Source organism: Amblyomma maculatum, chromosome 1, assembly GCF_055883805.1.
Source record: "Amblyomma maculatum isolate TAMU_Amacu chromosome 1, ASM5588380v1, whole genome shotgun sequence".
NCBI classification, from domain to species: Eukaryota; Metazoa; Arthropoda; class Arachnida; order Ixodida; family Ixodidae; genus Amblyomma; species Amblyomma maculatum.
In genome coordinates, this window is record NC_139344.1 from 500,540,465 (window position 1) to 500,553,960 (window position 13,496).

General features: G+C 49.8%; 1 protein-coding gene across 1 annotated transcript in view; it reads right to left on the bottom strand.

The window, feature by feature from the left end:
• The window catches only part of LOC146210324 (uncharacterized), a 234,232-nt gene that overhangs the window by 25,954 nt on the left and 194,782 nt on the right, over positions 1-13,496 (bottom strand). The window lies entirely within an intron of this gene.

Below are 13,496 nucleotides of genomic sequence, written 5' to 3' on the forward strand. Positions count from 1 at the left end.
GTGAAGCTACTGTACTTTTCTTTCAGCTGAAGGAATTCTTGTATGATGAGCTCTTGTGGGGTTAGTTTTTTGGAACTGTGTGAGAGGTTGCAAACTGCAGGGACCAGGTACCAAGGAGGCAGAGGGTTAGGTCTTTTGGCAATACTAGGTAAGCAATCCGGTAGCTCAACCTCTTGACACATTAGCTCAAATCTTAGGAGCAGTGCTCTCGCTGCATTGCGTTTGTTGGTGAATAGTGTTCTAGAAGGGCATTTAGTTACTAGGGAATAGCAGATATGCTTTGGCAGAGATCTGATTTTAAATATATGGGCACATGTAAGTTATGTTCTTCTGATTTCAAGAGGAGGTTCATTTGTTTCCACAAGCAGACTGGATATAGGAAAAGTTCGGTATGCTCCACATGAGAGTCGAAGTCCTTTGTTATGTACCTGGTCTAGTTTTTTTAAGTATGATGGTCTAGCTGACCCATACACTATGCAGCCATAGTCTAAGGAGGAGCGTACGACAGATCTGTAAATGTGTTTAAGGCATGTCCTGTCAGCGCCCCAGTGTTTACGGGAAAGAACCTTTAGTATGTTTAGAGATTTGGAAGCCTTTTTCTTCAGGACATTTATATGAGGAAGAAAGGTGAGTTTTTTGTCAAAAGTTACGCCTAGAAATTTGTGTTCGTTTTTCACCGGTAATTTAGTTTTGTTCAGGTGTAGAGTAGGATCTGTCTGTAAGCTTCGTTTGAGAGAGAATAGAACAGCCACTGTGCTATCGCCATCTATGAACCGGCAATGGCACCAACCTTTTCATTCTTTCTTTCCTTCTTTCCGCTCACCCCTCTGACTATATTGTCACGTACACGGTGACTAAGGATACCAATGATAGCAGGGGGTAGCCCAGACACAAGAACACAGCAGCACAGACGCAAACGTGCAAGCGACACTTCGTCCTCCTTTCACACCTCAGTCATGCGCCACCTGGCAACGCTAGGTGGCATTACCCCCTCCCTCCGAAAAAATGAGAAGGGCCGGTAAAAATGGTGTGAAAAGCAAGAGAGTGGTCACAGCGGGTGGCCATACGCTATCGGTGGTAGTACGGCTTCAGTCGCACAATGTGCACAATGTCCGAGCTGTGCTTTCGACGTTTTGGTTGTGTGGCACCGTCTGGGATAACTTCATAACTGAGGTCACTCACACGGCGCAACACTTTGTACGGCCCGAAGCCTGGACGGCGAACTGGTGTCCATACCCAGACTTGGTCTCCAGGCTTGTAGTCAACCTGGCGGTGCCGGAGGTTGTAACGATGCGCGTCAGTGGTCTGCTGCTGCCCAATGTGCACACGGGCGAGCTGGCGGGCTTCCTCAGCGCGGATGGCATATTGCTGGGCATCTGAGGATAGCTGGTCATCATCTGGGCACGGGAGCATGGAATCGAGCATGCTCTGAACTTCGCGTCCGTAAACAAGTCGAAATGATGTGAAGCGCGTTGTCTCTTGTAAGGCTGTATTATACGCAAATGTAACGTACGGCAGCACCTCGTCCCAGGTCTTGTGCTGCACATCGACGTACATTGCCAACATGTCCGCAATCGTCTTATTCAATCTTTCTGTAAGGCCATTGCTTTGTGGATGGTAAGCTGTGGTTTTGCGATGGGTCGTGCAACTCAGCTCAAATATGCGGTCGATCAGCTGTGAAGTGAAAGCTGTCCCTCTGTAGGTAATGACGTAGGAAGGGGCGCCATGCCGCAAGACTGTTGTGCATGAAAAACTCTGCTACTTCGGAAGCTGTGGCATGAGGGATTGCCTTTGTCTCAGCATATCGAGTCAGGTAGTCAGTAGCGACTACTATCCATTTGTTTCCGGCCTGCGACAAAGTGAAAGGGCCAAGGAGATCCATTCCAATTTGGTCGAACGGAATGCGGGGTACTTTAACGGGCTTGAGAAATCCGGCAGGCTTCTGGGGCGGTGTTTTACGGCGCTGGCATTCGCGACAGCTTCGTACATAGCGTTTCACTGCTGCGGAAAGTCCTGGCCAGTAAAACATGTTGCGCACTCGAGCAAGAGTCCGTGAGCAACCCAAATGACCAGACGTTGGTTCATCATGGCAAGCAAGGAGAATATCCTCACGGAGCTCGCATGGCACTACCAGAAGGTAAGTTCTGTCTTGGCTCTGGGAGTTTCTTTTATACAAGACGCCTTGCCGTATGCAGAAGGAACCAAGGTGCCGAGATAGGTGTCGAGGCAGAATCGTATCACGCCCTTCCAGATAATCGATGAGTGGAAGGATGTCTGGATCAGCTCTTTGTCGATCCCTGAGCTCAGATGCGCTGAGGGCTCCTAGAAAACCGCTATCGTCATCGGCTGTAGTATCGCCAGTGTCAATGGGTGCTCGTGACAGCGTGTCGGCGTCTTCGTGTTTGCGGCCGGACTTGTAAACAATGGTTATGTCAAACTCCTGAAGCCGTAAACTCCAGCGTGCAAGTCGTCCAGATGGGTCTCGCAGATTTGCCAGCCAGCACAAACAATGATGGTCGGTGACGACTTTAAATGGCCGGCCGTAAAGATAGGGACGAAACTTCATAGTAGCCCATACGACCGCCAGGCATTCCTTTTCTGAGGTGGAATAGTTCATTTGGGCACGAGAGAGAGTGCGGCTAGCATAGGCTATTACTCGCTCAAACCCGTCTTGATGCTGAACAAGGACCGCGCCAAGACCGATACTACTGGCGTCAGTGTGTACCTCAGAGTCAGCCGCTTCATCGAAGTGCGCCAGAACAGGGGATGTTTGAAGGCGCTCACGAAGCAAAGAGAAGGCCATCTGCTGCTCAGAGTTCCACACAAAGGAGGTGTCCTTCCTTGTAAGGCGCGTCAGAGGTTCTGCGATCTCAGAAAAGTCCGCAATGAAACGCCGATAATATGCGCACAGGCCGAGGAAGCGCTGAACAGCCTTCTTATTAGCTGGAACGGGAAATCGTGCGACGGCAGCAGTCTTATCGGGATCCGGGCGCACCCCATCAGCGCTTACAACATGGCCGAGGAACTTGAGTTCTGTATACCCGAAGTGGCATTTCTCGGGCTTCAGCGTGAGATCAGCAGAACGGAGGGCTTCCAGGACAGCTCGAAGGCGTTCGAGGTGTTGATCAAATGTTTCGGAAAAAACAACTACATCGTCCAAGTACACAAGACAGATCTGCCACTTGAGGCCAGTGAGGACGGTGTCCATCATCCTTTGGAATGTAGCTGGGGCAGAGCACAATCCAAATGGGAGTACTTTGAATTCATATAGGCCATCTGGAGTGACAAATGCGGTTTTTTCTCGGTCTCTTTCGTCTACTTCAATTTGCCAATAGCCGCTTTTTAAATCAATAGATGAAAAATACTTCGCACGTCGCAATCTGTCCAGTGAGTCATCGATGCGCGGCAACGGGTATACATCTTTCTTTGTCACATTATTCAATTTCCGATAGTCGACGCAAAATCGAAGAGTGCCGTCTTTCTTTTTGACAAGGACTACTGGTGAAGACCCCGGACTTTGTGAAGGCTGCACAACACCATCATCCAGCATCTCCTGAACTTGCGTCTGGATCACTTCTCGTTCTTTGGCAGACACACGATAAGGCTGCTGTCGTATTGGGCGAGCGTCGTCATAAGTAATGATGCGATGTTGTGTGATGGGCGTTTGACGAACCTTCGAGGAAGAAGCAAAGCAGTGCTTGAAGTCTAGCAGCAGTTGCTCTAAAGCCCGCCGTTTCTCCTTCGACAAGTGGCAGTTAATGTCGATGTTGTCAAGAGATGGCTCGTTAGTTTCTACTGCCGTGGATGCAAAACAGACCGGATCGTGCGCAACATGGTCAGCAAAAGCGATAGCAGTCCCCGGGAACAAGTGTCGGTACTCATTAGAAAAATTTGTGACAAGGAGTGCAGCCCGGTCATTGTGAAACGACAATAAACTTCGGGGAGCGCAAATGCCATGAGCAAGCAGGAGTGTATGGTTCGCCTCCGCTACAGCATCACCGGTGCGGAAATCGTCACAGGTAACTTCCACAAGAGCACTGCTTTGCGGCGGCAGCGAGACGCTCTCAGCGGAAACACGAAGTGCGGTATTGCAAGGACTGCTACTATCTTGTTCGAATAGTACAATCTTGTACAATCTTGTCCGGTAGATTGTCCTTGCAAGGTATTGCAAGGACAATCTACCGAACTATCTTGTTCGGTAGATTGTCCCATCGAAAACGTGACGAGTCTATTTCGCAGGTCGATAACTGCTCCGTAATCCCGCAGAAAGTCAATGCCGAGGATAAGGTCACGGGAGCAGTCACTTAAAACAACGCAACTAACGACGAACGTACGTCCGTTAATCTGAATTCGAGCCGTGCACATCCCCTTTGGAGTAACTATATGACCGCCGGCGGTTCGAAGGCACACACCTGGCCAAGCAGTAAGCACCTTCCTCAAAACAGTCGCCATGCGACCACTCAAAATTGAATAATCGGCACCGGTGTCCACTAATGCATTGACCGTAGTGCGACCGTCTAAAATAACCGGAATGTCCAGAGAAACGCTTTTTGCTTCCCTAGGTGACGGTACCAGCAGCTCGCGGTCGGATCGAAGCGACGACGACGGGAGGTCTTCAACGCAGCGACTACCAGCGGCCTCGCCCCCGAAGGTCGCTGTTTTCAGTTTTCCCGACCAGGGCTAGACGAGCGGCCTTGGTCCTCTCGCGAGGAACCGTGAGTGAACGAGGAGCGCCTTGGCGAAGGGGAGCGGGGCTGACGCTGCGAACGAGATGAAGAACGCAGCTCCGCCAGGTACTCCTCAATAACTCGGGGTCGTTGACCAAACCGGGGAGGAGGCGAGTCGATGCGGAAGCCGTGGAGACCAAGGCGTCGATACGGACAATCCCGGTAGAGATGTCCTGGTTCACCGCAGTGGAAGCAAAGCGGACGGCGGTCAGGCGTGCGCCAAATGTCGGCTTTGCGTCGGGGCAGCGGACGATTGTCGAAGTTCTGCACTGGCTGCACCGAGGGCAGCGGAACTGTAGGTGACGCGAGAATGGGCGGTGGTGAAGGGGGAGCCTGACTCTGCAGAACTTCCGCATGTGTGGGACGATTGTCGGTCCGCGACAGCAATGGCGGGCTCGGAACTACAGGCGAAAGAGGGCTCTTGAGTGCCTGCCGCACCTCCTCCCGCACTATAGCAGAAACGGAAGATGGCGATTGCTGCAGAGGGCTCCAGAACTTGCTTAGTTCTTCGCGCACGACGCTGCGAATCAGTTCGCGCAATGCATCGGGATGCCGCTCTGAAGATGCAAATGATTCCGCGATTGTGCTTGTATGAAAAGGTCGGTCATAAGCCACGGCACGTTGGTGTAGCACCTTTTCCATTGTGGTGGCCTCCACAAGGAATCCGTTTACAGTCGACGGTGGGTTTCGCACAAGGCCTGCGAACAACTGCTCTTTCAAACCCTGCATCAAGTACCTGACCCTTTTGTCCTCGGACATGGCGGGATCGGCTCGCCTGAAGAGGCGCGTCATGTCCTCGACGTATGCTTGGACACTCTCATTCGGCCTTTGGATGCGAGAGTGAATGGCATGTTCTGCATGCTCGCGACGATCTGCGCTAGTATAAGCCTCGAGCAGTTGACGACGGAATTCCCGCCACGAAGTTAATGCTTGCTCTCGGTTCTCGAACCAGATACGGGCGCCGTCCTCAAGGATGAAGTAGACGTTCCTTAGTTTGGCAGCATCGTCCCACTGGTTGAATGCAGCGCCACATTCAAACTGAAGGAACCAGTCCTCCACATCCTCAAAGAGGTCCCCATGGAAAGTCTTCGGTACCCGAGGGGCCTGCAAGGTGTAGTTACAGGCCGGCGTGACGCCCGTCACCTGCTGCGCAGGAGCACTAGATGTCATGGCGGCGGGTGATGGCTGAAACTCCGGAGACAGTCCCTGGAGCCGTCGACTGGAGCGATGCACGGGGGTGTCCAATGGTACAGGGCTGGCGCGACGTCTTGTAGATGGAGATTCTTGCATAGGCGATCGTTTTTACCCCGCACCTCCACCAGAATGTCACGTACACGTTGACTAAGGATACCAATGATAGCAGGGGGTAGCCCAGACACAAGAACACAGCAGCACAGACGCAAACGTGCAAGCAACACTTTGTCGTCCTCTTCCACTTCGTCCTCCTTTCACACCTCAGTCATGCACCACCTGGCAACGCTAGGTGGCAATATAATACCCCTTGATTTGGAAATAAACCGTCGTACTTTTGGCCTGGCTACGCTGTCAGATGCATCACTCGGGAGCGGCGCTCCCATTGACTACGCCTTTCCAACAGTGGCGTTCCCATTGACTGCGCCTTTCCAACAGTGGCGACGAGGCTGAAGCAAGGATATCGGGCTCAGGACAGCGCCAGACATGGGTCACAAGCTACCGGACTTCGATGAGGAAGAAGATAAGTGGCAAGCTTACCTAGTGAAAGTAGAAGCGTACTTTGAGGCCAATGAAATCTCAGCTGATGCAATGAAGAGGGCTTTACTAGTAGCCGCCCTTGGGACGAAGACCGTTCAAGTTTTATGCAGTAAAGTAGCGCCAGCAAAAACAAGTTCATTGCGCTACGACAATGTAGTCGAGACCTTGAACAGCTACTATGATCCTACACCAAATGAAATAGCAGAAAGTTTTAAGTTCTTCAACCGCTATCAGAAAGAAGAATCCGTGCAGGAATTTATTGTCGCTATACGACAAATAGCACAGAACTGCAATTTTTCGTCTGTGCTAGAAAGAATGATCAGCGACCGCATCGTGTGTGGCGTCCGATCAAAGAGTTTACAAAAGCAGCTTCTGGCAATAAAAGACCTGTCGCTAAAGGAAGCAGAGGCTCTAGCACTAGCTGCAGAAAGCGCCGAACTAGATTCGCGAGGCATAACCGGCGAGGCTCGGGATCCAAACGTGTTCAAGATAACTCATCGGCGCCAATCAGCGATACGAAAGCAACCGCGAACGCAATGCCAGTGCTGCGGTAACTACGGCCACTAGACTGCAGTATGTCGCTTTAACAGAGGGCAATGTTTCAAATGCAGACGATACGGGCATCTAGCGAAGATGTGCTCAGCGGCCGACAGCGTTAACAGAACTGGTACCATGGAAGCACAGAAGCGGCAGCAATCGGAAGACAGTGATAGCAGTACATCGCAGATATGGTCCCTCCGTACGGCGGCGCAGACGCTGCTACCGCCCATTCAGAAAACATTCACATGGAACGGCGTTGACCTAAAAATGGACACTGATACTGGATCCCCAGTCTGCATCATTTCAAAAGCTATTTATGACAAACATCGCAATGAATGGCCTCCGCTCGCGAAATCGCCGATAAAGTTATCGTGCTATCTTGGAAAGCTACCAGTGCCGGCCGTCATGAACATGGATGTGCGTTATCAAGCAACTACAGCGGAATGCAATCTGGTGGTGTTAAACTGCAGAGGCCCCAGTCTTTGTGGCCGGGATTTATTGCAGAAACTGAAGGTCACCGGAATGACTCTCCTGCACGTAAAGGCGCAGACTAACGTGGCCAGCACGGTTCCGCCAGCTGCCCATCAACCTGCCGGGGAAATTCTGAACAGCTATGCTGATCTGTTCGGCGAGGGCACCGGACTCTTGAAAGGCCCGCCAGCACGGATTCATCTCAAGAGCGGAGCAACCCCCAAGTTTTTCAAAGCAAGGAAGGTTCCTTTTGTGTACAAAGAAAAAGTTTCACAGGAGTTGGATAGGCTTACGGAAGCAGGGATAATATCGCCTGTACCATATTCGGAATGGGCCACACCCATTGTTCCCGTCTTGAAGAAGGACGGCTCAGTGCGCCTTTGCGGAGATTTTAAAGCCACACTAAATCCTGTGTGTGAGATTGAGCAATACCCGCTACCAGTTATTGACGACATGTTTGCCAATTTAGCGGGAGGAGAACGGTTCAGTGTGCTAGACCTGAGAGACGCCTATAGCCAGGTAGCGTTGGACGAGGAGCCGCGGAAACTGGCCGTCATCAACACTCATAAAGGGCTATACTGCTACAATCAGCTACCATTTGGAATCTCTTCTGCGCCAGCAATCTTTCAGCGGAAAATTGAATCCGTGCTCCAAGGGTTAACCGGCGTGCAGGTCTATCTTGACGATGTGCTGATAGCTGACAAGAGCCAAGATGACTCAAACCTGAAAGCAGTACTGCAACGCTTCAGGGAAAATGGCATTAAGCTGCGCGCTGACAAACGTCGCTTCGCCGAGCAAGCAGTTTATCTCGGTCACCGCATTGATAAAAACGGGTTGCACCCGGTTGAAAAGAACATCGACGCCATCAGACTAGCCCCTTCTCCGCGTAATGTTACAGAGTTGCGTGCCTTTCATGGGTTTATCACCTTCTACCATCAGTTTCTCCCTAACCTGTCCACCTTGCGCCTTTGTATAAGCTACTGAAGAAAGGAGCCAGGTGGATGTGGAGCGATAAAGAACAAGCAGCATTCAAACTGTCGAAAAAGGCTCTTTGCGCAGCCCCTGTGTTGACATATTTCAATCTGAAGCTCGAACTACTTTTGGAATGCGATGCCTCACCTCACGGTGTGGGAGCGGCACTTTTCCATTGCATTAATGGGGAAATGAGGCCCATCGGATTTCGGTCCCCGACCTTAACTTCGGCCGAAAAGATGTATTCTCAGATCGAACGTGAAGCGTTGGCTCTAGTTTTTGGTGTTTCACGTTTCCGGGACTACCTCCTTGGCCGGGAGTTCAACCTTGTGACGGATCATCGGCCACTGCTCGGCCTTCAACGAATGGATCGTCAGACCCCCATCATGGCCGCCGCGAGAATACAAAGATGGGCTCTTCTGCTGGGAGCGTACAAATACAAGCTGCTTTGCAAATCCGGAAAAATGATGGTTAACGCGGACACCCTAAGCCGTTTACCTCAAACCTTGCAGGAAACGGAGACCGCACCGGAAGGAGACGCAGAGTTTGTCCTCGCCATCGACCAGTGGGACCAGTCGGCCATCACTATAGAAGAATTGCGGTCACTCACAGAAACGGACGTGGTACTAGCACTTGTCCGCAGGTACGTCCAGGAGGGTTGGCCCAAAGCATGTTGCTCCGGTAACACGGAGGTCTTGCATTACTACAAAAAGCGACATGAATTATCTGTTCAGGATGGCCTCCTACTGTGGGGACATCGTGTAGTAGTCCCCAAACAGGCGCGCGGTAGACTGCTGATGATATTGCACGAAGCCCATCGGGCGTCTGCACCATGAAGAAGGTAGCACGGTCCAAATTTTGGTGGCCGGAGATCGACCGGGACATTAGCCGAATAGCCGATGAATGCAGAAACTGTGTCCAGGCTTTACCAATGCCTCCAGCACGTGAACCAGTAAACGGGCCAGCTACAGAAGAAAAATGGTCCCGATTGCACCTCGATTTCGCTGGACCTATCAGGGACAAAATGTTGCTGATCGTGGTTGATTCCCACAGCAAATGGATCGAGGCCCTTCCACTCTCGAGTGCAACGTCAAGCAGCACGGTAAACACGCTGCGTACGCTCTTCAGCCAGTTCGGACTGCCGCGCACTGTAGTAACTGATAACGGCACGTCCTTTACCGGGTAGGATTTCGCCGAATTCATGAACAGGAAGGGCATTGCCCACATTCGAACGCCGCCCTACCACCCACAAAGCAATGGGCTGGCAGAAGGCGCGGTCAGAACGGTTAAGGATGGGTTAAAGAAGATGCCTGGAGTGGATCTCTCAACCGCACTCGCACGAGTTTTGTGCCGATACCCGAATTCCCCAAGGCAGTCGAGCCTATCACCTTCAGAGTTACTGTTAGGTTATCGACAACGCACCAGACTTGACATGTGTTTTCCTCTCAGGAACAAACCTGTCCAGAGCAGAGCAGCTACACCAGAGTCGGACGACGCCAGCGGGAGTTTAGCTCCGGAGGACCCTGTACTGGTCCGTAACTACGGTGTTGGTGACAAGTGGACACCCGAAAAGGTGAAGTCAACAACAGGAGCTCGACTAGTCACCGTCAAGACGGAGGATAATGTGGTGGTCCGTCGTCATGCTGATCAAATCCGCAAGCGCAACGTCGTGGGATCCACACTCACGGGTACAGACAGTCCAGCAGCAGAACCAGTGGACCACCCGCTGGCTAATCAGAACAACGCACCCACGTCAGAGCCCGCAGACCCTGCTCCCCAAGAGACACAGCTGCGCAGGTCTACCCGGGTCAAGAAACCTATGGATCGCTATGGTTATTAGGAGGAAGGGATGCTATCGCCATCTATGAACCGGCAACGGCACCAACCTTTTCATTCTTTCTTTCCTTCTTTCCGCTCACCCCTCTGACTATTACCCCTTGATCTGGAAATAAACCGTCGTACTTTTGGCCTGGCTACGCTGTCAGATGCATCTCTCAGGAGCAGCGTTCCCATTGACTACGCCTTTCCAACAGTGGTGTTCCCATTGACTGCGCCTTTCCAACACACTGTTTTTTGAGGAGAAAACTGAAACCATTTGTGTCTGCCCATGCTGCTAGTTTATTTATGGTCAACTGCACCTGTCTCTCACATGTAGATACGTCGAGGATGTGTACGCAATCTGTAGATCGTCAACATAAGCTGAATACATTATGGATTTCGGGATAACTGTGCTTATGGAATTCATTTTTACTATAAAGAGAGTTGTGCTTAAGACGCATCCCTGTGGTACGCCATTCTCCGGTACAAAGTTCTTTGAAAATGTTGAGCCCAAGCGCACACGGAATGAGCGATTTGACAAGAAGTCCTTTAGACAGTTTAACATCCTACCACGTATGCTTAAATCTGCTAGGTCACGGAGGATGCCAAATCGCCATGTAGTGTCATAAGCCTTTTCCATATCAAAGAAGACTGCAAGGCAGTGCTGTTCGTGAATAAATGCTTCACGAACAGTGTTTTCAAGGCAGACTAGATGGTCCGTGGTAGAACATGCTGTTTTGAACCCACATTGGTGAATGTCTATAAGTTCTCAGGAATGAAGAACAAAGGCTAATCTGGTATTAAGAACACTTTCAAAAGGCTTTGCAAGGCAACTTGTGAGATATTTGGGTCTATAACTGCTGGGGGCCGTTGGTGGCTTTCCTGATTTCAGGAAAGGCACAATAGTAGCTTTTTTCCAGGCCTCAGGAATACTCCTAGATACCCATACTTTGTTGAAAAATTTCAGAAGTGTTTCTAAAGCAGGTGTAGAAAGCTATGCAAGCATCTGATAGTGAATTTGATCTGAGCCAGGTGCATTCTTCTTGCCGGCAGATAGAACAATGTTTATTTCTTGTAGCGTTATTAAATTGTTATATGCTTCATTTATACTTCCACTTGTTGGCAGTTTTTGTTTTTCAGCCTTGTTTTTGTATGTTATTGAAGATTTTGGGTAATGTAGTGAGCTGGAATTGCAGAAAAGCTCGCCTAGAATATCTGTCTGTTCCTTTAAGTTTGTTTGAGTGCTAGGAGATGTTAGAAAGGGGACTGTGTACAGGGAGAAGTTACCATCCAGTTTGTGAACAAGCTCCCACATTTTTTTTTATGTGATTCAGCTATTTATTGATATGTATTTTTGCCAAGAAGCCTTCTCAGCGTTTCGGCAGACGTACCGTGCCCTAGCTTTCGCCTGATTGAATTTTACAAGGTTTTCGTTTGTAGGGCACCTCGGAAAAGACCTTTTCCAGGCTGGCTTCAGACTGGAATAGAGCCCAGTTCTCAAGGTGCAGCTTCCACCGCTTGGGTTTGTTTAGAATGATGGAGGATGAGGGTGTTAGGCTGATAATGACAGGCAAATGATCACTTCCTAGAGGATTGTCAAAGACGTCCCATTTAAAATCAGTAAATATTGATGGGGAGCTAAATGATAAATCTAAACGCTCATTTTTCCCGTGCTTGGGGAGCTCTATGTATGCTTTCCTGTATTTAGCAGGCAGACATCATTGCATAATATAAAATCTTCTAATATACGACCTCTAGTGTCTGTCTGATCGCTTCTCTAAAAAGTGGAGTGTGCATTAAAATCTCCACCAACCAGATATGGTTTGGCAGTTGTTCTAAAAGCTCTTCCAGATCATGAAGGGTTACAATTAGGTGCGGTTGGAGATACAGTGAACATAAAGTTATTGTTTTATAATGAATGATAGACAGCAACAGCTTTCAACTTGGTTTTGAGGCTAATTTCACGTGTTGCTACTCCATTCTGCACTACAATAGCGACATCTCCAGATAGCCTATTTGCTTCTTTTCGGTCGCAGTGAAAGACGTGTAATTTTAAAATGTTTTGGTGTGGTCCTAAGTTAGCTTCCTGTAGGCAAAGGGCTACAGGAGAAAATGAATGTAAAATGTCTTTTATATCGTAGTTGTTTATGAGACCTCGGCAGTTCCAGTGTATGAGGAACGCCATATTTTTTAATGGAATGTACCTGAGTTTAGGTTTCAGGTTTGTCTGGTCCTGTTATAAGAGTTTTTTCTCTCCGTTATCTTTCCAGAGAGTTATGCCGCCGCTGCAGCGTGGACGAGGAAGGGGTTGTGTCCATTGCCTCGGGGGCTTTGGATGTTTGGGGAGAGTTAGGAGTGTTGGTTGCAGGCTTCCATTCTGGGGGAGAAGCCTTTTGGGCTGTTGGCTCTGGGGACAGTGTGCCCTGTTTCTGCGAAGGCAGGGCAGCTTTCACTGCTTCTGCCTGGGGCAGGGATGGCCCCACCTGAGGTTTAATCTCGGCGGAGACCAAATCCTGTTGTGGTGTGCTGCCCCTATGCTCCACCACATTGGAATAGTTCGGTTTGGCTGTGAACAAAAAAGTGCCGTTTAACAAGATATCGCTGTCATGCCTCTTTAAACCTTATGTTTTCATTGACTTTTATGGTAATGCTGACCTTTTCCTTCTTCCAAGAAGGACATGACCGTGAGTATGCGGCGTGTTCACCTGCACAGTTCGCGCAGTGTGGCGCAGCTTCACACTAGTCAGATTTATGTTGAGTTGAGGCACATTTTGCACACGTTTGTCGGCCACGGCAGCTCTGGGAGCCATGACCGAATCTTTGGCAGTTGAAACAAAGCCTAGGGTTTGGGATGTAGGCCAGGATGTCTACTTTGATGTAACCGACTTCAATGGATTCAGGGAGTTTGCTGGAGTTGAAAGTGAGAACTATGTGCTTTGTTGGTATTTCTTGGTTCTTTCGGATTTTGACCCTGTGTACACCGATTACATTTTGCTCGGAAAGACCTTCTAGAAGTTCTTCAGTGAGTGACAGGAAGTCAATCTCTGATATCACGCCTTGGACTGTCTTCAAGCACTGACTGTTATTGGGCTATCCCCAAATGTAGCAAGTTGCTGAAGGTTGCTGTACTGGAGTTTGCTTTGCAGCTCAAGCAGGAGATCCCCGCTAGCCAGTTTACTAACATCGTATCCTGGGCCTAGTATGGTTGTGAGAGACCTAGATACTGCAAAAGAAGAT